Source organism: Oryzias latipes, chromosome 2 (assembly GCF_053564925.1).
Source record: "Oryzias latipes strain Hd-rR chromosome 2, Olatipes_Hd-rR_3.1".
In the NCBI taxonomy this organism is placed as follows: domain Eukaryota; kingdom Metazoa; phylum Chordata; class Actinopteri; order Beloniformes; family Adrianichthyidae; genus Oryzias; species Oryzias latipes.
Window position 1 is genome coordinate 33,144,914 of NC_136238.1, and position 27,232 is coordinate 33,172,145.

General features: G+C 43.6%; 1 long non-coding RNA gene across 1 annotated transcript in view; it reads left to right on the plus strand.

Annotated features, from left to right (window-relative positions):
- The window catches only part of LOC144988226 (uncharacterized), a 237,683-nt gene that overhangs the window by 180,452 nt on the left and 29,999 nt on the right, over positions 1 to 27,232 (plus strand). The window lies entirely within an intron of this gene.

Genomic DNA, 27,232 nt, shown 5'->3' on the forward strand with positions numbered 1-27,232 from the left:
TTCATTTTTCGATTCCGTTTTTTCCCTTTCGGGGTCACGGGGCTGCCGGAGCCTATCCCGGCGACTGGTGGGCGAAGGCAGGGGACAACCTGGACAGTTCGCCAGTCTGTCGCAGGGTAGAATGTCCTCAATCACACACCCATTCACTCTCACACTCACACCTAGGGACAGTTTTAGATTAACAAATTAACCTATGAAGCATGTTTTTGGACGGTGGGAGGAAGCCGGAGACCACGGAGAGAACCCACGCATACACGGGGAGAACATGCAAACTCCACACAGAAAGGTCCCCCATTGATGTTATGGTTCATGTCCCCCACCCAGGACTTGAACTGGGGGCCTTCTTGCTGTGAGGCAAGAGTGCTAACCACTGCGCCACCGTGCAGCCCACAAAAAACAAAACAAAACAAATTAAATTAAATACATAAAATACCCTATACTAAAACTAATAGAATAAATTAGTTGTTAAAATCAACTAAAAGCCAAATTAAAAAGGTAGGTCTTGAGCCTCTCGAGCCTCTATGATGCAGTTTAGGTTTAACTGCTGGATGGTATGAATCAGATGGATGAAGTCCATTTTCAGAGTCTCTGATTGCTGCAGTTTCAGGTTGTTTGTGCCTGGGGTGTTTAATAGAGAGTTGGTGGGCGGAGTTTATAATGTCATTGATGACCGCTCCAGACAGTGAGTGTGTGTGGCACCATGCCGGACAACGGAGTCTCCCACAATGACCACGCTCTGCTGGAAAGGTCCGGGTCTCCGGGTCGCCCTGATGTTTCCGGGAGACAATAATTCTATCGTGAAGAACCGGTTTTGTTGTGGAGAGTGGATCCCTTGAAGCCGGTGAAACGCAGAATGCGGCACGCGAGCCCCGGGAAAGTTCGCCTGAGCGTCGGGCCACCGCCTCTTTCAGCAGACGGCGGCGTTTCCCACTCGTGGCGGGCGCCAGCGAAACAGCAGAGGATCCGGGCGGCTGGGCCAGTGCTGCGGCTCCAGGAAGAAGCGTGAGCTGGTCAGGCTCCAGCAAAGCGGGCTCCGAAGCAGCAGACGCCGTTGGACCCGTAGAGGTGGAAGCGGGAGTCGTTGCCTGGCTGAGACCAGCAGCAGAGCCGCCACGGTTATGGTAGGAGTTCCGCCCGATGTCGGTCCTGGTGAGCCCGCTCGGGTCGCTGACACCGCGGTGAGGTCTTCAGCCAGCAGGGCAAAGCGGTTGGTCAGCGCTAGGTTCCCCGAGCTGTCAGTGTCAGGTTTGAATGCACAGATCCTCCGGCCGCGACTTGTCTTGAAGAAACGAGGATCCCGCTGACCGACGGCGGAGCACACCTGTCGCTCGCGGGTGCTCCGCGCTTGTCCAGTGGGATCCTCGGCCTCTCCTTCCTCAGCGGAGCTCGGCAGCTGGCAGCGGTGTGACACCGCGCTATATGCCCTCGCTCAGCGGGCAGCCGCCGAGCTCCGGAGGAAATAAGAAGCAAGGATCCCGGTGACAGACGGCGAGGTCTACGCCCTCGCTCAGCGAAGGAAAGAAGAAGCGAGGAGTCCGCCACAGCTGCGCGCCGCCGCGCCGGAACGCGGACTCAGCCCGCTGAGCGCTGGGTATGCGCGAGCGACAGGTGTGCTCCGCCGTCGGTCAGCGGGATCCTCGTTTCTTCTTTCCTCCTCGGAGCTCGGCGTCTGGCCGCGGTGTCGCGTACCAGCGACACGCTACGCCCTCGCTCAGTCAGCGGCCAGCCGTTGCTCAGCGGGCTGAGTCCGCCACAGCCGTGCGCCGCCGCGCTGTCGCCTGGAACGTCGCGGAGAACGCATTTATCTAATCTAATATATTTTTTTCAAATGTTTATCCATATGATTTATAATAAAGCTGCTCATAGCCCTGGCCCTGTTGTCCTGCTACAATCATCTTCCTGATCCTGTCCGTTCGCAGCCGTCTAGCTGCATGTCTGCATTTAAAGCACGAAGAGATCATTTCTCATTAAAATGCAGGAGGAAACTAAGTTTTTCTGTAGAAATGCATTTTTATTTCACTCTCTGTGTTCATACAAAATGATTGAGAGACTTGCTGTCACATTTGAACGTTTATCAGAAGAGTTATTGAAGCAGGAAGTGTGAATCTGTGAAGGTCTTTCTAACTTGACCAAGTTCTCAGAATCCAGCACTCTGATTGGTTGACTCCGCCTCCTCTTACCCTCCCTCCCCCCCAGTCCCATTATCGGACACAGATCACTTTTGACCCAAGTTTCTCGCAAGGAATGTGTCAGAAGTCAGAGCGCAGTTGTAGCGCACCTGTGATTTGCGGCAGCAGATTCGAGCACACGCAGAAGCACATTTGAGCAGTTGGAATCACAGATTTGAAGTTGTAACTCTAAATGAACACATGCAATTGGAAATTTGTCAGTTCACAGCAGAAGATTTTTACACACAGATACAGATTTTTGATGCACAAGTATTTAGATTCTATATTACAAGTTCTCAAATCAAATCTACAAGTGCGTTCTTTTTGACACATTTTTACCTTCATAGGAAAGGTTCAACATTTTGAAGGGAGGGAAAAATAAAATCAGAGGACCTGATTATAATCATTGTTTCATTGAAAATAGAAGAATATAAGGTTCAGGAGGCCTGAGCAGGCTTGTCCCGCTTTGCGCAGCTCCTGGTCTGACTCTGTTGGTCCGCCAGCTCACCTCCTGTGAGCCAACACAGTGTGAGGCACGATGTGAGCTCTGAGTGAATGGTGTAAGAATGAGGAGTGTTTCAAGACGGGGGACTTATAGACGTAGACGACCAGAGCTCCTCTGTGGTTTGGTCCACACAAACCCTCAAACTACAAAAACAGAGTCGTTCATGTTTGCATCTTCTGCAGCAGACAGAAAAACCGTGCAGATATCACTAAAACATGTCACCTCTCTGACTGGTACACCGCTGAGCGGGTATCGAGGAATATGAGTCGATTTCCATGGATGACCCAATGACCGTTTAGATCCCGCCTACTTTCACTGATTGACAGATAGACTCATTCTCCTGAAAAAGCTCTTCATGAAATAAATACGCCATTGTGAAAAACAGCAACATGAAATAAAAACAAAGCTACTTTGGAAAATATTGATTTTGAAATACGAGCTTCTGAAAAAAGACATAATAATAATAATAATATTCCACATGATTTAAAATGAATATTTTAAAATGCTGTTTTAAAATAATGAACAGGTTTTTAAAGCAAAATGAAATACATTGAATAATATAATGGCTTCTATAAAATCAGTATGCAGGTTTTTCACAATTTCACGATCTTTTTATAAATTTATGAGAGATTTATTGGTTGATTGTGTATTTTCGTGAGGCCATATTTATTTATTTAATTATGAACAGTATAGGACTCCATAAAAACGTGTTGTTTTTTGTTTGTTTAATTTATTTATTTAAAAAAAAAAAATTTAAATGAACGGTCAGACTGACTCACAGGTGTATTGATGATTACTGTGTGTTTCTGGGGCCCTTTTAATGCAAATTTCACGGGCTATTCCTCCCTCCCAGGTTTAAAATGACCGCTAGCATAGCTGAGCTAGCACAGGAGAATGCTGTTTAAGCGATTGTGTCATGCAACAATTTCTTCTAAGTCTCAAATGACATCCTCCTCTCCTCCGACTCTGGACAGCTCTCCATCCTCATTCTCCTGGACCTCACTGCAGCATTTGACACCATCAGTCACTCCATCCTGCTCTCCCATCTCAAGAACGGTCTCAACATCACCGGCTCTGCTCTATCCTGGCTTCAGTCCTACCTCACAAACCGTCAACAGTTTATCAAGGGAAACAATTGCTCATCCTCCACAGCTCCTCTGTTGCAAGGTGTTCCCCAAGGCTCAGTGCTTGGCCCACTCCTCTTCATCCTTTACCACATTCCCCTTGGTGACATCATCCGACAACATGGCTTAAATTTTCACTGTTATGCTGATGACATACAACTATACATCTCCACCAAATCCATCAGCTCCACCACTTATTCCACACTCACCCGCTGTCTAACAGACATCAAAACATGGCTTGAGCACAATTTCCTCAAACTCAACTGTGATAAGACCGACATAATCATAATTGGCCCCAAAACCATCACAAAATCCATACAAAATTTTCAGTTAAATTTCAATAACGCCACGCTTTCTTCGTCACCAGTCATCCGCAACCTTGGGTTTCTCTTTGACACAAATCTATCACTTGAACAACATGTTAATCAAATCACTCGGTCCGCCTGTTTCCACCTGAAAAATATTGCCCGCCTCCGTCCATCCCTCTCCTTTGCTGCTGCTGAAACCCTCATTCATGCTTTTATTACCTCCCGGTTAGATTATTGCATTAGCATACTCCTTGGTACACCCTCCAGAATAATAAATAAGATGCAATACATTCAGAACTCTGCTGCCCGTCTGCTCACACACACCCGCTCCCGTGAACACATCACCCCCGTCCTTCAAGACCTTCACTGGCTCCCCATCGATCAGCGTATCAAATTCAAAGTTCTCCTCATCACTTTCAAAGCCCTTCATAACCTGGCCCCACCATACCTCACCGATCTCCTCCAGCGTCACACCCCTTCCCGCTCTCTGCGCTCGTCCGATGCTAACCTTCTGTCTCTCCCCTGTCGGACCAAGCGTCGAAATTGGGGAGACAGGGCCTTCTCCATTGCTGCTCCAACCCTATGGAATACTCTGCCCCAACATCTCAGAGACTGCACTGACCTCCCAGTTTTTAAAAAATCACTTAAAACTCATCTATTTAAAATAGCTTTTAATCTTTAAATCTGTCTTCTATGTTTTTATTAATTATTTTATTATATTAGCTCTGTTCTTATTAACTGTTTTTGCTCATGTGTTGTAAAGCGTCTTTGTGTGCCATTTAAAGCGCTATACAAATAAAATTTATTATTATTATATTATTATTATCTTTTTTTCACTACCAGTTACCAGGAGTTCAACTGACTATGCTGGTGTTCTCCAATTACATAGAGTACCATTTTATCGTTTTTTTTAATATAGTTAAAGATATGAAAAACGTACCTCTGGTTGCTGGTTCGCCATGACTGCCTTTGGGATTGGCGCTCTTACATGGTGGAGGCTAACGGAGCTCATTCATTAGCCAATGAGCTTCTGGATGTCAGGGATGTCCCGTCTCCCTTCCCCTTGAATGATGTGTCGCTGATTTTACGTGTCGACAGGTTTTAGAATCAAAACCGCAAAAAATAAAGGCTAAAAAAAGGCGATTTCAAAATCAAACTGTAACTCAAAAACACAATTTCAGAATGGCGAGAAAACAAATCGGCAACTGAGAAATATGACTGTGCTTTGGGTTAGAGCTTTTGGTTGCAAATTATAGGTTTTGGTTCTCAATTTATGCATTGTGATTCACAGATTTGGGGTTTTGATGCGCAATACTTTAGGCGCTGAATTGACACCATAGAACACTCTCAGGAAACTGGATCAGAACCAACATTTAAAAACTGTCAACATTCATACATCATCATCGTCATGGTTAGAGTGACAGCTGTCTCTGTGATAGATGTTCTACTGGTAACTTTGGGGTTCAGACCTCAGATCACTGACAGACTGAGGGCAGCATGAAGCTCCATGGAGCTCCACCTTCTCTCCTCCAGCTGCAGATGAAAGAAAGATGAAGGTCTGAGAGACACTGATGAGGAGGACTGTTTCATGATGAAGATGAAGATCTGATGAAGAGAGAAATCTCCAACTGGTACTTTATCACAGCCTGAAATCATCATAAGATCACCTGTTTCTGTCTTTCTTTTTCTTCACAGACTTCCAGAACGATGTGGACTCTGGGAGACTCACTATGAAATTGTGGCCTCAGCTCTTAAGTCCAACCCGTCCCACCTGACAGAACTGGACCTGAGCAAGAACATCCTAAAGGATTTATCCATGAAGGTTCTGTGTTCTGGACTGGAGAGTCCAAACTGCAGACTGCAGACTCTGAGGTCAGAACAATGAAGCTGCTGGTTGCTTCATTTCTACATTTGTAGTTCTTCAATGAAGCTGGAAGGTTTGGTGCTCTGCTGTGTCTGATTTGAACCTATCAGCTTTCAGGCAGCTTTGATCAGAATCACTAGTCTGTCATTAGTTTGAGTTCTTGTTCGTTTTTTGACTCTTTAAACTCAGAAATCTGTCAAATGTTTCAACAGCTGAACCTTTTGTTGCCATGGAACGTGCACACACACACACACACACACACACTCACACGCACACACACAACCTACAGACTAGAGAGGAAAATCAGAGAAAGAAGGAGAGTTTTGGTGCAGAAATTAAAGAATTGAGTAAACCTGCAGAGGCAGATCTGTAGCTGCATATCAGTTTAGTGTCAGACAATATATTCAGGACCAGAATCTACAAGGTTGAAGTTGAAGTTATAAGATTAACACTATTTGATAAAGTAGAGAATGAGTGTAGTGTCAGCACGCTGCACCACAGCAACACTTCTGTCAGAGATCAGTGGTCCAGAGTGTCAGAATCTCTCAGTCTTCTGTTCTCTCCAATGGTTAACTAGACTCCTTCTGAGGGTGTTCCTCTGTGTTTATCAGTTTCCATGGGAACCAGAGTCTGGGAGTCAGAAACTGGACTTAAATGTTGAAATTAAACATTTATCGTTCACATTTAGATTTCATATTTCCTTTTAGATAAACAGACGATATTCATTTGTCATCGTCACTGGTACAAAACATCGTAAAAACTGTTCTTTGGTGAGAGCTTCATTTACTGGGTTCTGGGAATTTGGGCAACGATCCGATACTAAATATTTATAGGGTTAATATCAAGGAAAACATGTTTAATAAGTAGTTACAACAATCTGAATTGAACATAAATCAAATATGGAACATGTATATTCATAATGGCATTTTACAATAATAATAAGAAAACAGTAACTATAGTGCAAAATAGAAAAGAGCAAATTATAAGCAGATTGAATTCAATTTAGCATATAAGGATTTTATGTTAATAACGGCATACTCAAACAACCTGCAACATCAGAATAACAACATAAGGAAAGCAAGACAACAGATTAAAGGGGCCTTTTTACGAGGAGAAATGAACAGAGATCATACCCAGCAACAACCTCTCTCCACTCTGGCGCATATTCTGTTGCCTCTTCTTTCATTAATGTCATGACTAGGAGGCAAGGCAGACCCAGATGCTGGAACCCAGAAGGAAAACACAGGTAAGTTAGATGGTAAGTAAAGTTTTATTTTGTAGCCTGGCTATTAGTAGTGGCGTGACTGGAGGTCTTGGTGTAGACAGGAATCATAGCGTGATTGGAGGTCCTGGCGTGATTAGGTTTCTAGGCGTAGCAGGAGGTCTTGGCATTAATATGATTCGTGGCGTGACTGGAGGTCTTGGTGTAGACAGGACTCGTGGCGTGACTGGGGGTCTTGATGCGGTTTTCGGGTTCTCAGGAATTTCACGAACGTAGCGGCTGCTTGTGGAGATCTCTGACTCAGGTGACAATCGTGAATGATAATCCTGAGGCAGGAGAGCAAAAATTAACAAGAGGCAAAAAGACTTAAGCACAGGAGACCAGATTAAGCACCATAAGGGGCAACAAACTGGCGATGAATGCTGGTGAAGAATCCTCTTAAGTAGAGCTGGCAGGTGATGAGGTAAGTGGTCACAGCTGGTATGAGTCAGGAGCAGGGGAGGAAGGACTGACAGAGGCACCATGATAATTAACCTGCTTATACCATGGTCACTTCTAAAATAAGTGATCAGAAGTTTTAAGTCCTTAGTTTTTTTTTTTTTTTCCGATTTTGATCGCTTTTTTCCCTAAAAGTGGACTATTTGTTATGTGGTGCGGTGCGTTGTCATGGTAAGGTGCAGCACCGCTGCAGTCAAGATTCAGCGATATAAAACGATATATACATGCTGATCTTTCCGATGGGTTGAATAAAGCATCAGTTCAGAGAGAAAGTTCACCTCTTACCGCTTGTTTTTGTCCAGAGGATGAGGCAAAAGGTTGTTTTAAAAAAGCCAGCGCAGGGATACAGAACATTTAAGCTAGGTGATCGGCATAAAAGCAATGCATAAAAGCAAATATGAGATAACTTACTGTATATACATATTTACACTGTGTCTCTATTTATTTTTCGTAATCTGACATTTTTTAAATGAAAGCTTTAGATCTACTGGATTGTAAATATTCATTATTGCATATTTTAAAAGGCATCAATCAGGACTATACCAGCTGATATTACTTTGCACTAATAGGGGGCAGGTTAACCTTCTGAATACTGACAAACTCCAGCTGCTTTCTTGGCTTGCCAGACCTTTTTACCCCTCCTTTTCTTCATGTGTTCAATACTTATTCCCTGTGCCATTTCACTTTATTACACATAACTTCATTTATGGACATAAATGTTTGGATTTCTTTCTATGTGTGCATTACTTGGGTTGATCCCGACATCTGGTGAACATTTCGTGTCAATAGCTCGATTAGAAATGTGTTTTTTGAGAGAAATGTTGACGTGTTCAATACTTATTTTCCCCGCTGTAAGTATACACCATTTACCATTCACCGCATTAGCATAGTTAGCATATTTAGCATTTTGAACAATGTGTTTTTCTGAGAGAGTTGATGATGCTGATCGCAATGCTAGCACTTCTAGGCATGTAAGCATAGCATAGCTAATTAATTAGCATCATTAGAATATGCTGTTTTGACTAGCCTTGATCAAAGGTGGGTGGTGAGGGCCCAGTTCGGTGTGCGAGGCGGGTTGCGTCTGAGGGCTATACGATGCTGCTTGCAACTTGCAACTTGTTTTGTTTGCAACGTTGTGGCAGAAATACCACTCCTCCTCCCTGTGTCCTGACCCCCCCCCCCCCCCCCCCCCCGCCCCCCCATCTTGTTTCCTGTTAAACTCCTACCCTGAATCAGTGACACAGTCCTCCATCCTCACAGTCCTCCCTAACAAGGAGTTAGGGGGCAGGGCGGGAATTTTTAGACAGCCTGTGTGTCTTTATTTTTGGAAATCAGACATTTTTGAAGTGAAAGCTATAAATCTATTGGATTGTAAATATTTATTCATAAATAGTTCATGATGATAAATGACATTTCAGTTCCTCGTCTGTTTTAACTTCATTTCAAGTAATTTCTAATCTATTGCATTTTCATTCATGATCATGTTTTTGGGTCCAAATCTAAAAGAAATGAGCAAACAGTGAAAATGGCAACTGTCAGTCTGTCATCAGGGCGGGTCCCACCTGACTGAATGGACCAAGTTCCTGGACCTCCAGCTGCATCACTGCTCCTGAATACACTTTTCTGTCTGATTGCAGGTTGGAGGACTGCAGTTTATCAAAGATCAGCTGTGAGGTTCTGGTCTTATCTCTAAAGAAAAACCCATCTAATCTGACAGAACTGGACCTGAGCGAGAACAAGAATCTGCAGGATTCAGGAGTTGTTCATCTGTGTGGTTTTCTGGAGAGTCCAGACTGCAGACTGCAGACTCTGAGGTAAGTAAAGAAGCTGAACTCCCTGAAGGATAAGAAGAACGGATCAGGTGAAGAACTTTCTGATGTTTCACTGGAAGATTTTCTGTCTACAGCCGTGTTTGAAACAAACCAATGATTGGTTCAGATTTCCTTCATCAATTGAATTGATTGTTCTGATGATTGATAGAAACTGATCTGTTTCAATCAGGATCTTATGAATCAGGATCTCCAACCTATTTTAGAACACGGATACATTTCATGTCAGCTGCAAAAAGCTGCAAACAACTGATGGACATGAACCAAAAAGAAGTGTCATTGGAAGTTCACTGACTTAATATTAGACATTTCCATTCAACTAAAGACACAACTGTGTTGAATCCACCAGTGGAGGAAATCCAAGGTGATCTAAAGAAGTTTTTTCAGGATTCTCCAAAGATGAAGTCCAGATCCACATGAAAGAACAATTGTCTGTCTAGAGCATCAAGAATGGAAGTGAAAGAAGACTTTCATGTTCTGCACTAGCCTTCTGCTTTTCTGCTGAACTGCAGGAACAAATGGATGGCTGCCCCCAGATTTCTGGCTCTTTGGACTGAGCCAGTTCCTCAAACACAAGCCTCCTGATCTGTTCAGAGGAGAGAGAAGCTCTCTTGTAGTCCAGAGAGGGAAAATCATCTCTCACCAGGCACTGATGGTGCTGCTGTCTCCAGTTCATTGAGCTCCTGATATTTACAAGATGAAATTTTTCTTCAGAAACATGCAAATAGTTGTATATTGATAGAAATCAGATCCCCATACGGGCCTCCATATGGAACCAGCTGTATGAATGACACTCTTTACACAAATGAGGGTGTGACGGGGTTCTTCTCAGCAGCAAAAAATAAATAACTCGGAAATAAGATGGCCAAGCCAGCAGACTCAAAATTTCAAAAATGGGATTTTATTGATCCCCCCAAAAAATAATCAGACAAAGTATTCAGCTGATTCTGGAAGAGCTTGTTGCCACCACTGCAACCAAGACTGCTCTCCCTCAACTGAGAAAAGTTCACCCCTTATAAAGACCTAGCCCCTCCCACAGGCCAATTATCCAAACAATTCCTTAAAACAACTTACTAGAAGATTCATCAACATAATTCCAAACTTACAGATATTCAACAGAAAAAACAACAACAGTTGAAATACATAAATAGGTTTAAAACAAAATCAATTAGACAAGAAGGGGAACAAAGAAAAAAAAAACAATTCTGACATGTGAAGTCACTTCCTGTTTCCTGTGGATATAAATGCTGATGTGTCCATGGCTCTGGTTTGGCTGTTGGTGGAGGAAAACTTTGATGGTGAGTGAGATTCTGTTTAAAACCAAGTGTGCACCCTTAGAATTAAACAAAACATGAAATGTGAATGATTTGTCCCACAAAACTATCAACTGTTACTGGACTGGGAGAAAAGAGAAAAAAAACAAACAACTAAGGCTCATGTTCAGGCTCTGTCCTGCAATCTGTGACGCTACTTCGTCACAGAGGGTTTTACTCATTTATCTTTTTAATCAACATTAACTAACGTCAAACATTCAGTAGAAAAATATATTTTCCAAAGTTCTCTTGTTCTTTTCAGTCTCTTTAGGCTCTTTGGTTCCTTTTCCAGTGTTCTAACAGAAACTCCAATGTTCAAAAATAGAAATCCACCAGGAAATGGAAGTCCAGCAAAGAAAATGGAAGGATGTCATTCAAATGTGTTTCTTGTAGTTTCCACCTTCATTGGGTTTTTCCTTCCCAAACCTTTTTTCCTTATTTTCTCCTCTCACAGCTGTAGACGTCCCAAACTTTTCTCGTTTTTCTTCCCTTGCTGGTGACTCCACCCACTTCCTCCAGAATTCACTTAATCCAACATAGAATTATAAACATTATAAACAGTATTGATATAAACCAGTTTGTGTTAGAGCGATAGTTTCTGCAATGTGGACTTTTTTCACGTCTGTAGTTCAGTTGTCACTGAACTGCTGTGCAGTATCAGTCATGTCAGGACTTTCATCCAGTCAGAGAGTCTGCAATCAAGTCTTTGTTTCTTTCATCAACTGTGTTCTTGAACCAGCGGCCATCTCCCAAACTCCACCAGAAGTGTTTTTCTCCTCAGGCTTCTGTTTGCCAGCATCTGCTTTTTGTCTGGACATCAGACGTCCATCACCTCCATCCTGCAGCTCTTCACAACTTCTCCCTGGGTCAATGGTCTGGCTGAAGCGGCCATCTCTTCTGCCACCATCCAACTTGCTTTCACAGCAGCTTGACTTTGGAATTCTGAAAAGCGTCTGCTGAAGTGTCCCATTCTTCTCTGACTCTTCTGCTTTCTGGATCTTCTGCTCTGCATTCAGGTCTTTCAGGTTATCAGGATGTTTAGTCTCACATTGTGGTCTTAGATGAGGTTCTTTAATTAAAGCCACATTAGCTCCACCAATCAGAGCCAATGGTTTAAGCAGCAATGTCAGAAACATTTCCTCAGCCTCCCATGGGTTTTTAAAGGCTCTGTGTTCAGGATCCACTGTTGTCTTCAGCATGGTGAGGGCTAGCTTCACAATAATTTGCAGCATCATCAGCTAATTTGGATTGACACAGTAAGAGTTCATGTTGGATTACTGTGTCAAATGTTCTCCAGTTCATTTGTTTTTTTGTGTTTTTTTTTCTTTTTTAACTTGTCCTGTCCAACAGCTGGGCAGACAGATGAGAGCTGAGGGCCTCTTGTGTTGGACATATTTTACTTTAACAAGAGGGGTTATTAATCTTCAGACAAACCAAAGGTATGTCTGAATAAACCCCTTTTGTAATTGAGGCCAAACTTTATTAATTTCAATCATGTCTGAAAATCTTTGGTGTTGGACCGGACGGAAAAGGAAAGAGGGGAAGAAGAGAGAGGGACGTTAGAGAGAGGGGGGGTAGGGGGTGATAATAGGAGGGGAAGGGGGATAAGACCATGAAGCAGCATAAAGCAACAAGTTTACTGGTTGTTAATCATTATGGTAAGGTTCAAATGTAGTAAAAAAAAAAAAAAGGGCGGAGCCTGTCCACACACACACTCAAATGTTATAAACACACCTGCTAGCTGCAAAAATGTCCACCTGTCGACATGTACACAAAACAGATAGTGTTCACACGCATACTTATGCCTTAAAACCAACTAGTGTGAAATATTTCAGTCAATCAATCATGCAAACTGTTAGTGCAAAGGTGAGCTAACACCAGTGCTCAGGTGAGTGTTTATGTTCTTCTAAAATGGATGGTGGAACGTGAAAAGAAGGAGGGAGAGTGCCCAGCCATCCCCACCCCAAGACCCCCACCGCAGCAGCAGCGGCAGCCGGAATCCCCCCAACGCCACACGGGAACCGGCAGGGAACCACCGCCGCCCGGGCGACCAAGCCCGCCACCCAGGCCAGGGCCAGCAGGGCCGCCGCAAGGCCCCCAGAGCCAGAGAGCAGGGAGGCACGGAGGGAAAGAGAGCGCCGCCCCAGCCTAACCAGGAGAGCAGCCCCCCCGCCGCCGGGAGAACCCAACGCAGGGCCCCACCGGAGAAGGACGCCCACAGCCCCAGACGAACACCCCACCACCACCCAGGAGTTCCGGGCATCCCCCCGCCCCAACCCCAGGTACGAGCCAGGACCCCCCAAGGGAGACCCGCTCCTCACTCCAGGCAGCCATCCGCCCGGCCCACGGCTGGTCCAGGGAGGAGCGAGGCAGGGGCCCGCCCCCCCCCGCCCAGGAGGGGGGAACCCCGGGGAAAAAAGAGGGCCCACAAGGGGTGTTGTAAATATGGCCCGACCAGGCTCGGCCACAGTTGGAAATTTGGCGGGGCCCAGCACTCAGGAGCAAGGACCAGAACCCACCCCCCAGGGACACAAACACCCCCGGCTCAGATGTAATGTGAACCCCCCCACCGCGCGGAGAGAGCACCGCCGGGCCCAGGAAGCCGGCACCCCGGGGACACGGTCGCCGTGTGTGTGTGCATGTGTGTGTGTTTATGTTGGGATGTATATATTGAGGGTGGAGGGGTGTGTGTACTAAGGGGGGTGCAGTTAAAATTGGCGGGTAGGGCACTAAGGGGACATCTCCTGATTACTCACAGTGACGTCCCCTCACCCTCCCCACCAAGGGGCCCTAAATGTCTAAGGTGCGGTTAAAATTGGCGGGTAGGGTTCTAGGAGGACATCCGCTGCTTGCTGGCAGTGATGTCCAAGCACCCCCCCTACCAAGGGCCCTACATGTCTAAGGTGCAAATAAAACCGAAAGATGGGGGGCCCACTCCATACGGCAACCATAGTAGGGGGGCCACTGCCTAGTAAACCCCCCCCCCAAGGCTCATCGCAGGCTAAGCCCCCCACCCCCTCACCCTATTATGAGGTTATATGAGGAAGGGGGTAAGTTGGGGACAGCTGATAGACTGTCCCCCGGTGGTCAAACAGCTGTCACCCGCCCCCCCCCAGCAAGGGGGCCAGGCCCACCCAGCCCAGGGGCCCCACCCCTGGAGGCGCCGACACCCCAGGCCAAGCACCACCCCCCCCCACACAGAGAGAGAGGAGCCAGAAAGCGTTGGACCCCCCCGGAGCAAGCCCAGGCCCCCACCCCCAAACGCCGGCCCTAGAAGAGCTCTGGTCAGGCGTCGACGGGACCGAGGCAGCCAACCGGCCGGGGAAACCGCCGATGGCCTCAGCGGAGACCCCGACCCGTCAACCCCCCCTGCCCCGTACCAATAGTGCCCCCCCCCAGAAGGCCCCCCCACAGGACAGGGCCGACAAGACCCCCCACCCCACCCCAGACCCCGCAGCCGAAGCGGATGACACCCAGAGCGACCGGGGGCCCCAAGAGGTTTGTCCCGTCCCGCCCCAGAGCCAGGGAATGGCCGATCCCAGCCCCAGGTGTAGATGGGAAGCCCATCCAGCTCCGCTGGGCCCCCCCCCCCAGCAGCGCCCCCCGCCAACCCCCCCCAGCACAGGCAAAGGGACCACCCCCCCAAGCCAAGCCAGACCACAGTCCTCCAGTTCATTTGATCTGTCATAGAGAAATGTGGTTTTGATTTTCACCTCTAAGGGGCGCTAGTCGTAAAGCAGAGATGCAGATGATGCCATCACACATGTGACAAACAAAGGCAGAATTACTATAGGGGGGGGGGGGGAGCAGACTGACAGAAAAACACTTTTCTCTAATTCTGCCTTTAGGTGATTCATTTTCATATGAAATCATTAAAAAAAAACAGCCTTAAAGTAAAGATGGGGGAGACAGACAAAACACATGATGCTAAGGGTCAATAGCTTAGCATCATTAGAATATTTACCATAACATTTTTAGTATCCTCACCTTAGAATTATTTGTATCATTAACATAGCATTATTAGCATCATTATCACTGCATAATTAACTTAGCATCATCAGTAGTATAATTATCTTAACATCTTTTTCACAATTACCATAGCATCATTAGCATAATTGATATAGCATAATTACCATAATCATCAATACATAATTAACATCATTGACTTTTCATCAGTAGCTCCATTAGCATGTTCACCATGGCATCATTAGCATAACATCATTAGCATCATTGCAATCATTATCAAAGCATCATCAGTAGCATCATTAGCATCATTGACATAATCAGTAGCTGCTAATTAGGCCATGCTAATGATGCAATTTCAATCATTTTAATAATGCATAGCATCATTTTTATAGCACCTTTAGCATCATTGACATCACATCATTAGCATAACTTTATTGGCATCATTAGCACAGCATAGTTACCATATCAATACTAGCCTCATTGGCATAACATCTGTAGCCCGTTGGGAGTATGCTGGCCATTTTCAGCTTTTGCGGCTTCATGACACGCCCATAGTTGCCCATAAATAGTCCGTGAAACGTCTATAAATGAATATTCATTGATTGCGAAACCATGACAAACACAGAGAGGAAATCAAAAGAAACGTAACTTCACTCAATGTGAAGTAGAAGTTATCGTTTGCGAGGTGGAAAAGAGGAGAAAAGTGTTGTTTGGAGGGCACATTGTGGGCGTTACTAATGGCAAAAAGGCACTTGAGTGGCAAACGGTGGCAGACGCCGTAAATGCTGTAGCCTCACAACCTCGGACCGTTGTGAGGCTACAGCGCTCCACTCGTCCTCGTTTTCCAGCAAGTCTTCTTGCTGTCTAAAGATGCGTTCACTCCGAATTCTTCCATTTGCAACATCTTCTAAGAGCGCAAGATCAGCCATTGTGCGTCATTACGCATTGTGATGGGGCATTTTATTTCCCTCCATTTAATTACATCTGACAAGCTAGAGATGTCAGTAATAATCGACATGGAAATGTGAAATTGTTCCACGCAAATGTAATTTTTTGTGGCTTTCTGAATGGTTGAGACATACGCCATACATTTTTTTATCAAAAATAAAACAAAGTAAAGGCATATGCATGAATACCATAATTCCATAGCTTATGAAGAAATGTTTTAATATGAAAACAACTTTCCCCAGTGGACAATTAGTACATCTGTCCGTCCGTCCGCACACCCGCACCTATATCTGCTCCGCCAGACGGACACTGACGAGAATATCAGTTTTGTACATTATTTCGTTCTGTTAACTATATTGTTTATGAGGATGAATTGCACTACATGCCAATATTGTAGAACATGTTTCACTTTTCTTTTTCCAAATATGTGTTCATTTGAATTTCTGTTGTAATTTTCGTTTGATCTTTTTTGTTTGTTTCACTGCTGATCGATTAAACGGGTGTTTGGAGTTTGCTTTTTATAAATCTCAACTATTGCGTAGAGAGTGGCATACGCCTTCTTTTGTGCGTACGCAACGTTTATAAATGAGGCCCCAGGTTATTTGATCCGTCTTAAAGCAATGTCGTTTTGATTTTCACCACTAAGCGGTCTTAGAGTAGAGATGCAGATGACGTCATCACACTAACCACATCCAGAAATAGGATTTTCCCTTTTTCCCTAAAGTTTGGTGTTCTTAGTGGTTCTGTGTACTCCTGAATGGACTGTTCAGTGAAATAAATATTCCAGAGCAGCTAACGATGATCATCTTCTCCGTCACATTTTCCTGAGTTCCAGGGAAGCTGCACAACTTAACAGTTCAGCAAGGCAGCTGAAGCACTGCATCATGGGATATGTAGTTACTAGTGTTACCAGCGATTATTTTATTGCTCCGTTAATAACAATAATATAAAACGATCTGACAAAACAAGACCAGATCAGGCTGGACGATATGACTAAAACATAAACCAGAATGAACAAAACAGCCTAAAATCATGATAATGGTTTGGATTCTATTCATGATGTCATTGACAGCTTCCAGTTTGAATAACAAATTTGCTTTTTGCCTTCAGTTATGTATTAATAATGATTAATGATACTCGTAAAAAGATTCATCACTTTAATGATTTCTCACAATAATTATCAACAATAACCACATGGCAGTAAACAGATATCAATATTCAGCCCTTTATTAATCTCAGTAATTGTTACATTTTTTAGATGATCCTTACATCTCTGCATTTCATAGAAAAATATACCATTTTCACTATGTTGCACAATGATTATCAATTATTTAATGATAAAGAAAAATCAACGTACATAATTTTTAATCTATATAAATGCGAGTGTTATTTAAAAATAATAGACTACATAATAAAAGTGAACTTTAGACACAGCTCACCGGCGAATTGTGCTATATTTAGAACATGCCTGCAGGCAACTTATGTGGAACTTGGGGGCGACCTGGGGCCCGCAAACACAGTGTTGGTGAGCCCTGGGTTAGACTAACTGCAGAACCAGCTGAAACCCTTAGAGTACCAGCAGAACCAGCTGAAACACTTAGACTACCAGCAGATCCAGCTGAAACCCTTAGACGACCAGCAGAACCAGCTGAAACACTTAGACTAACAGTAGAACCAGATGAAACCCTTAGACTAACAGCAGAACCATCAGCAGGTCCTCTACAAGGCCACATTTAGACATTTTGTGCCCCGTGGATCCTCATATTTTTCACGGGCCCTCTACAGTTCAGCGATTTATTGATTTATTTCCAACATTGTAGTCAAAGCAATAAATAATTTACACATATTTATCAAACTCATTGCAGAAATGATGAAATGCATAGATTAAAAAGACAGAAAACAAAACAAGAATGTCACCTAAATCACATTTGCTTAATTAAATACAGTGATCATTAACTAAAGTTTAAGTAGAGTTGGATTTATTGCTTGAAAAGGAGTGGGAAGAAACACGTTTATATAATCCCACCCCTACTGAGTTCATTCATTTGATACTTTTACAGTTTTTTAAATCCGGTTCTGATCAGATGGATTCTCTTGAAGTATCAAAATCCAGTGCCTAGTAATGATTGATGATCTTCAGAAAACATTCATTCATGATTTCAGTAACGGTACCGATATGTAATAATATTCAATTATCATAGGAACACATGATAACATTAAACCAATCAATGGGAATCTGGGAATCTCCCAGTTCGTAATGATAAGTTACATATGTATGTTAGAGGCTTAGATACACTATAAATGACTTTTTTCACCGCCTTCATATCTATATCTACACAATCCTTTGAGTTTTTACTCTTGAAATTATTCAAAATTGATATCAGCTCATTTCCGTTCACATCAGAGAGAAAGATTGAGTGTGGGATCCTTTCGATGGGTGGATTATTGTCTTTGCTAGTTTTGCATTTTGGAATTTCCGCTGCCAACTCTGGACCCACATTTACAAAGTAGTTATTGAGACCGTTTGCTGCTACATTGATGTCATAGCTTTGACCTTTCTCATCTGTTAAGTAATCTGGATAGGTTTGCTTTTTTGTCCCATTTTTAATGATGTTATTTAATATTTCCCAAACTCGCTTTACGTTGTATTTATTTTCATTCAGTAGATTATTGAAGTACACTTTTTTACTGTAACGTGTTATTTCAGTTAGTTTATTTTTATATGACTTATATCTTTGTTCAGTTTCTCTTGTCCTCTGTTTTAAGAATCTTTTATAGAGGTTATTTTTCTTTTTACAAGCATTTTGTAGACCGGTGGTTAACCAAGGGCATTTGGCAAATTTGTTCTTGAATTTATAAATTGGACAGTTCTTATTGTAAAGTGAGCTGCTATATTTCTCTCCGTACAGATGTCAGGAAATGCTTTCAAATGAGAACTAAAGACTTTTTCAGCTGTTTTCTGCAATGTGATCATTTGAAAAAGCATTTAACAATTTAGGATTCAAGATTAAGAAATGCGATTTCAGTCAGACAACTCTTCCAGTAAGAAATATTTATTTCAAATACTTCATTTCACATTCTTTAAGTTGACATTCACATCTTTTTCATTTGGCATAAGGCTCCGTTCAATTCCATGACATCATTTCCATAATACTTTCGGGGTAACAAAACCCCCAACACCAAGATCATTCAGAAGAAAATGTGAATGTATAATCAGTGTGTAATAAGATGAGGTGTATTGTCGGCGGCATTCCATTTTCATTTCATTCCATTTTCCAGTATGACTGCTATGTGTGACCCGGCACCTTTCACCGTTGGGCCGCCCCCATTCGGGTACAGCGCCACGAAGGGGACACACTATCTAATGTATATGCTATGTATGACCCGGCACCTTTGACCGTTGGGCCGCCCCCGTTCGAGTACAGCGCCAGGAAGGGGACACACTCTCTAGTGGAACTGCTATGTGTGACCCGGCACCTTTGACCGTTTGGCCGCCCCGGTTCGAGTACAGCGCCACGAAGGGGACACACTATCTAATGTATCTGCTATGTATGACCCGGCACCTTTGACCATAGGGCCGCCCCCGTTCGAGTACAGCGCCAGGAAGGGGACACACTATCTAGTGGAACTGCTATGTGTGACCCGGCACCTTTGACCGTTTGGCCGCCCCGGTTCGAGTACAGCGCCACGAAGAGGACACACTATCTAGTGGATCTGCTATGTGTGACCCGGCACCTTTGGCCCATAGGGCCGCTCCCGTTCGTGGAAACCACTAGGGGAACATAATATCTGAAAGAGAGAGGGAAAGAAATGAAAGGGAAGCCAACATAAGAATTACTCGTACCTGATTTTTAGAACATAAAGCCCACGTCCGCAAAACGCTGTAAGGACTATTTGAACCGCCATGAACAACCCGTTTGATGATAATAACTTAACATCCAATCCAATGCTTCCAATAGCATACTATGACATGCTTATGTAACATCCATATATCGAAGCTCCAATCAAATACTATGAACGAGCTTAACGCCATAAACTTCTTCCTTTTGGCAATTATTTATACAAGCTTAAGTAACATCCATTAATTCGAAGCTTCCAACGACAGTACTCCGAATGAGCTTAACGGCCGTAATGTTTTCTTCCATTTGGCATACCAATTATACGAGCTCAAGAACATCCATTTAGTCGAAGTTTCAATCAAGTATTAAGAATGAACTCAACGCCATAATTTCGATGCTTCATTGGCATGCTAATAAAATGAGCTTAAGAACCAAATTCGAGCTCCACCGCATACTATAATACAATTTAAGAACATCCTAATTTGAGGCTTCCACCTGACAATAATTCTTTTTTAACATTCATAATCCAATAAATTACATTCATTCTGCTGCTGACATATTGATTGATTCAAGTCAGAAGTGTCATTGGAACGCAGAGGAGGTCCACTCCCCTTAACTTTTAGTGCAGCAATAGGTACGTCGAGCAGTCATCGTTGTGGCACCAGATCAAGGGATGCAAAGATGAAAAAACCATTTGCCAGAATGGAAGTCCTACCGCGAAGTAGGGGGTCGCAGGCTCAGGATGCGATGCATAGATAAAGACAAAACCAGTATTACTCTCGGCAAAGAATATATATATATATATATATAACCCAAAAAAAAAACTGATCAGTTTTAAAATGCTTGATAAATGGAATAACAGTGCTTTTAAAAACAAATCTGAGAAAGTGAAATTAAGTAGATAGTTAAGGAAAAGTCCCATTTTGTGGATTCCACCATAGAAACCACCAAAATCACAAATTCCAACAGTGAATTGATAGTGAAATATAGATCCTGCACTAAATCTTAACACAAATTTTATATACACCAATGATAAGAGAAGTAACCTTTGACAGTTACAGAGGGACGCACTCAACGAGGAGCAGGCGACGGGAAGGGTAACCAAGGCCCAAAGGAGATTTGTAGATGAGGAAGGTCACATCCCACGGAACAATGGATTGCCGCTCGGCTGGATTTGATTCTTGTATTTGATATTAGTGGTCCTTAAATAGGTGGACAACAAAGCACAGACTACTGAAATTTTAATTAGCCAACGGCGTCTGGATACTGTGAAAGAAGAACTTGAGGTCCACGAGGGATCGTAGGTTTTGATAGTATTTTAGCTAGACTGAACCTTATGGATTTAGAGGCTGAGTACAACACGTCTCTAAATGGAGATGCATCTAGCCGAATGTCATCTGCTTAAGCAGGGCAGATAGAAGACTGGCTTGTGGACACAAAATTTAACTCTTGAACTAAGCTTGAGAGCGTAAGTGATATAGTTTCTACAGTCAGGGTTAAAATTGCTCATGGTGTTATTTAAACACCAACTAAGTCAACCGACAACACATAAGACTATCATCTCACTATTGAAGCAGCCTTATTATAATCTCCATGGCTGAATTCTCTCATAACCACACGTTCCCTTAAAAACCATTAGAGCTGTGGATTCTGGCGGCCGGACATACACAAACCACTCTTAATAAATCTTTCTCCCCAAAACCAGAGGGCGCAGCCTCAGAAGAACGAGTGGAGGAAGACTGAAGACACGACAGTCAACAGCATAACAAAAACACGCCAAGCATTGAGAAGGAAACCAAACGCAAAACATGAATATCCAGAACAGGAACCTGGGGCCCAGGATCGAACTACCCAGAACAGAACACAAGATGAACGGATGACCGTGAGGCCAAGGCCACAGCAAATTTCAGGTGGCCCAATCATTGATAAATCACAGTCATTCAACCTAAGAATGAATAAACGACACGCTGCACAGAGCGAGAGATGACATAATGGGGAGCGGCATGCATCAACGAACCGTCCAGATCCGTGGAAAAAATAAATCCGGACGGGTGGAGGACCATACATCATAGACAACGTGGAAACCCAGATTCAAAAATGAATTTTAGCCACAGAGATGCAAAAGACCAAAGGATACATAGGAAAATTGACCACAGAGAAATCATCAATAACACGCAAAAATGAGAGGGAGCCCATAGCCCATAGTCCAGTACAGGGCTTCTGATAATAGTCAAAATTATAAGGACTGCCACAACAGCTGAAAGGTAAACCGATAAACACTTCGAGCGCCAGTTGAATGCCAAGAGACGCCACTGGGAGGCATAGAGAGGCAAGACAGTGAGAACATCAGCGATAACAGTTATCCCCAGCCACATATCGTGGTCGGAGGAAAATCGTCAAAAACATGACAGATACGGCAGCCGAAAGAAACTGACAGAGTACCAGCCTCTCCCAGCTATGCACAGCATTCGGTGGAACAAATGATAGGGACAGCATAGGCAGCTAAGAGCAAACCAAAACCAGAAGGAAAAGGCCGCTGATGCAAAAATGGAGGAACCAAGGCGCCGACAGTTCCCACACAATCGCGTCAAACCTGAACGTCCGAATGGCCAGCTCAGGGCTGACTCAAAACAGAAAAAATGGGGCACTGGGAAGAGCCCATCACGAACCCCCACAACCCAACGATAAATCCCTAAAACAACCAGAGAAAACACATCAAAACATCAGTGAGTTTGAGAAGTCAGGGCCACGCACAAACTGACACACACAACAGGGCAGAATTTAGTTCCCAGAAGGCCAGGGGAACGCTCTTCTCGTTTCCGGCTCTCTCACCAGAGAGACATGTCCATAAACTGACCAATCCAAATGCAGGTTAAACTTAACAAATGCGCACAGTTTCAACAGAAAAGAAGCAAAACAAAGAGCCACCACGACAAAGCCAGCACTGAATGATGGCCCACACAGCAGAAACCGGACCAGGGTTTGAAGAAACGCACCGTGACTTGATAAAGAACTGCAAGTCCCAGGGTCCTTAGGGGCGTGACGTCACCGATGACCACGTCGAGCAGGAAATGGAAACCGGAAGAAAACACAGCACAGAAGCACGAAAGATAACACGTCACTCACCAAACATTCCGGCGATCACGGCACTCAATAAGGCTGATACATCACCCGAACGATTGCCACTGACAACACAAATGCTGCAGGACGCTTCTCCGCAGACACGCTCCGGAAGACTCGAGAACCGCAGCTCCAAAGACGCGCCGGGGCCGGCAGCTGAAAAAAAGAAGGGCAGACGCGGGGAAACGGACGCCCCCCCCGTAAGATCCAACAAAACGGGGATCCAACAATCCGAAAAGAACGGGGGTAGAGTATCATGACGCAGAAAGAGAACAGCGAGCATGGAGAACCGGTGAAGAACGCGGTGCCGCTGTGTAAAGGAGGAGACGGACGCCCCCCCCATAAGAAGGGGGTTCTGACAATCCGACAAGAACGAGGGGAGGGTCACCATGAAAGAGAACAGCAAGCATGGAGAACCGGCCAAGAATGAGCGCTGAAGGTAAGAAAAAGAATGAACAACTGCGCACCTGGGCTTAAATAGGACCCTGAGCAGGTGAGTTAATTGACTGAACCGTCTTAGGGAAGTAACACTGCCGAGTGTGCCTGCCTGAAATAGCGACAGGTCGCTTATTTAATCTGACATTTTTTAAATCAAAGCTTTAAATCAAAGCAAAATCTATTGGATTTAAATATTTAGTCATGAATAATTGATGAAAAATTACATTTCAATTCCTCATCTGTTTTAACTTCATTTCAAGTCATTTCTAATCTGTTGCATTTTCATTCATGATCATGTTTTTGGGTCCAAACCCAAAAGAAATGAGCAAACAGTGAAAATGTCATCTGTCAGTCTGTCATCAGTAGTGATGGGTTTCGAGTCCCGGTATTGAATGAGCCCCGGGGCCACATTCTTCAAGACCGCAGTATCGTTAAGGTCTGACATCCTCGGTTCTGCTATTGGTACTGGAGAAGTCGCTTTTTTTCTGTCCCACAAAATATAAATGTTATCTGCCATATTTAACTCATCAATTCAGTCAATTTTCCTTTAATTAATTATGATGTTATGATGTGAACAGGGCAGGTCTGTCTGGCTATTTGTTTGCACGGGGGGCGGGGCTGTTCAGACAGTACGCGCCGCGCACACACACAAGGCAAGGAAGCGCGCACATAGACAGTGGTGATCTCCTAGGGGAGACGTGAGCGACCCCTGAAAAAAATCCTTTTATCCCCCCTATATACTAAGAACACCCATTTCCGTGTAAAGGAGTTCCTACCATCCTGTCACCTCGCTGCTACGATGACCGTATGCTGCGCTGTCTGTGAACACGCTGCGCACGCGCAGGGAGTGGGGGGGGTGTACGCTAAGCAAACAACGCACTGGTACAAAGGCGGGCCTTGGACTCACCGCTTATGGTTTCGGGACCCCCAACAAACTAACAGCTGCTACTTAAACTAATTATATTCTTCATCCATAAAATTAATATAATTTATTGGGTTTACTGGATTTAAAAAATAATAAAGAAACAGAAGTCTGTGTCAAAGTGAATTTGTTTCCATCATCTCACTTAACTTAACTCTGGGGGTTTGACAGACAGAAGTCTATTAAATGTTGGAATGGACAAAAGATCAAAGGAAACATCACGCTTATAAAGAATAAAAATAATTAGTTTAAATAATTAAATAAATATCCTGTCTGGAACATTCTTATGTATAAAAGTAAAATGTTTTGTTAAAAAACAATGTTGTTACAAAATAAGGAAATAAAACACTTTATGTTCTTAATGTGTTATTTATTTATTTATTTTTCGTCCACTTAAAGTATCGATAAGAGTATCTTTAAAATACCGGATCGATAAGCAGTATCGATAAGAGTAGTAGTACCGTTAAAACCTTAACGATACCCATCCCTAGTCATCAGGGTGGGTCCCACCTGACTGAATGGACCAAGTTCCTGGACCTCCAGCTGCATCACTGCTCCTGAACACACTTTTCTATCTGATTGCAGGTTGTATTGGTGCAGTTTGTCAAAGATCAGCTGTGAAGTTCTGGTCTCTGCTCTGAAGAAAAACCCATCCAATCTGACAGACCTGGACCTGAGCGGGAACAAGAACCTGCAGGATTCAGGAATTCTTCATCTGTGTGGTTTTCTGGAGAGTCCAGACTGCAGACTGCAGACTCTGAGGTCAGTAACCCTTGTGCTATCTTAGATGACCCCACCCTTACATTGACGTGTTCTCCCTACCATGACAAAAGTGGACAAAGGTGGAAAGATTTCATGTAATCCATGGACACCAGTGAAGATCTCAAATCATTGAAGAAAAAAGGTTCAGCGCACTGTCTAGTGGGTCTAGATGACCCAACTCACAAAGTTAAAGTGCTTAAGATAGCACAAGGGGTAAAGAAGCTGAACTCCCTGAAGGATTAGAAGAACGGATCAGGTGAGGAACCTTCTGATGTTTCCCTGGAAGATTTTCTGTCTAAAGCCGTCATGATTAGTTCAGATTTTCTTCATCAATTTAACTGATTTTTCTGATGATTGATAGAAACTGATCTGTTTCAATCAGGAGCTTGTACATCAGGATGTCCAACCTATTTTAGAACACGGATCCGTTTCATGTCAGAAAAAAATTTCACAGATCGGCCTTTGGAAAGTTCAAGTTGGCATCAAAATTTGTTTTCAGCTTCCAGTTGTCAGAAAAACATTCAAAGGATTCTACATCAAATCTAATTAAAGAAAATAGTTTGAAAAGATCTTTAAATATTGAATCTACAGCGGGGAAAATAAGTATTGAACACGTCAACATTTCTCTCAAAAAACACATTTCTAATCGAGCTATTGACATGAAATTTTCACCAGATGTCGGCATCAATCCAAGTAATGCACACATAGAAAGAAATCCAAACATTTATGTCCATAAATGAAGTTATGTGTAATAAAGTGAAATGGCACAGTGAATAAGTATTGAACACGCTTACTGAAATTTATTTAATACTTAGTGAAAAAGCCTTTGTTGGTGATTACAGCCTCAAGACGCCTCCTGTATGGAGAAACCAGTCGAATACATTGCTCAGGTGTGATTTTGGCCCATTCATCCACACAAACTGCCTTCAAATCTTCAAGGTTCCGGGGGTCTCTTCTGTGAACCCGGATCTTCAGTTCTTTCTAAAGATTTTCAATTGGATTCAAGTCTGGTGATTGACTGGGCCATTCTAGCAGCTATACTTTCTCTTTCTTCAACCAGTTGAGTGTTACCTTGGCTGTGTGCTTGGGATTGTTGTCTTGCTGAAAGATCCACCCTTTTTCATCTTCAGCAGCCTGGCGGATGACAGCAGATTCTGTTTAAGAATGTCTCGATACCCTTCTCCATTCATTATTCCTTCAATGATATGAAGTCTACCAGTACCACATGCTGAAAAACAGCCCCACACCATGATGCTCCCACCTCCAAACTTGACTGTTGGTATGGTGTTTTCGGGGTGATGTGCAATGCCATTTTTCCTCCAAACATCTTGTGTCTTATGACATCCGAAGAGTTAAATTTTGGTCTCATCTGACCAGAGTATCTTCTCCCAGAATGTCATGGGTTTATCCAAATGTTGTGTCGCAAACTCCAAACGAGCTTCAACATGCTTCTTCTTCAAAAATGGAGTCTTGCGTGGTGGGCGTGCATGGAGGCCATGGTGGTTGAGTGCATTACTTATTGTTTTCTTTGAAACAACGGTACCTGCTGATTCCAGGTCTTTCTGAAGCTCTCCACGACTGGTCCTGGGCTGTTGGAGAACCCTTCTGATGATTGTTCTGACTCCTCTGTCGGAAATCTTGCGAGGAGCACCTGGCCATGGCAGGTTTATGGTAATGCTATGTTCTTTCCACTTCCGGATGATGGCCCCAATGGTACTCACTGGAACTTTCAGAAGTTTAGAAATGCGCCTGTAACCAATGCCTTCAGTGTGTTTTGCAACAATAAGGTTGCGTAGGTCTTTGGACAGCTCTTTGCTTGTACCCATCATGCAATGCTTCTTGTCTAATACCTTGCTGGTGAGAAACCTTTTTAAAAGGCATCAATCAGGACTATACCAGCTGATATTACTTTGCACTAATAGGGGGCAGGTTAACCTTCTGAATACTGACAAACTCCAGCTGCTTTCTTGGCTTGCCAGACCTTTTTACCCCTCCTTTTCTTCATGTGTTCAATACTTATTCCCTGTGCCATTTCACTTTATTACACATAACTTCATTTATGGACATAAATGTTTGGATTTCTTTCTATGTGTGCATTACTTGGGTTGATCCCGACATCTGGTGAACATTTCGTGTCAATAGCTCGATTAGAAATGTGTTTTTTGAGAGAAATGTTGACGTGTTCAATACTTATTTTCCCCGCTGTAAGTATACACCATTTACCATTCACCGCATTAGCATAGTTAGCATATTTAGCATTTTGAACAATGTGTTTTTCTGAGAGAGTTGATGCTGATCGCAATGCTAGCACTTTTAGGCATGTAAGCATTGCATAGCTAATTAATTAGCATCATTAGAATATGCTGTTTTGTCTAGCCTTGATCAAAGGTGGGTGGTGAGGGCCCA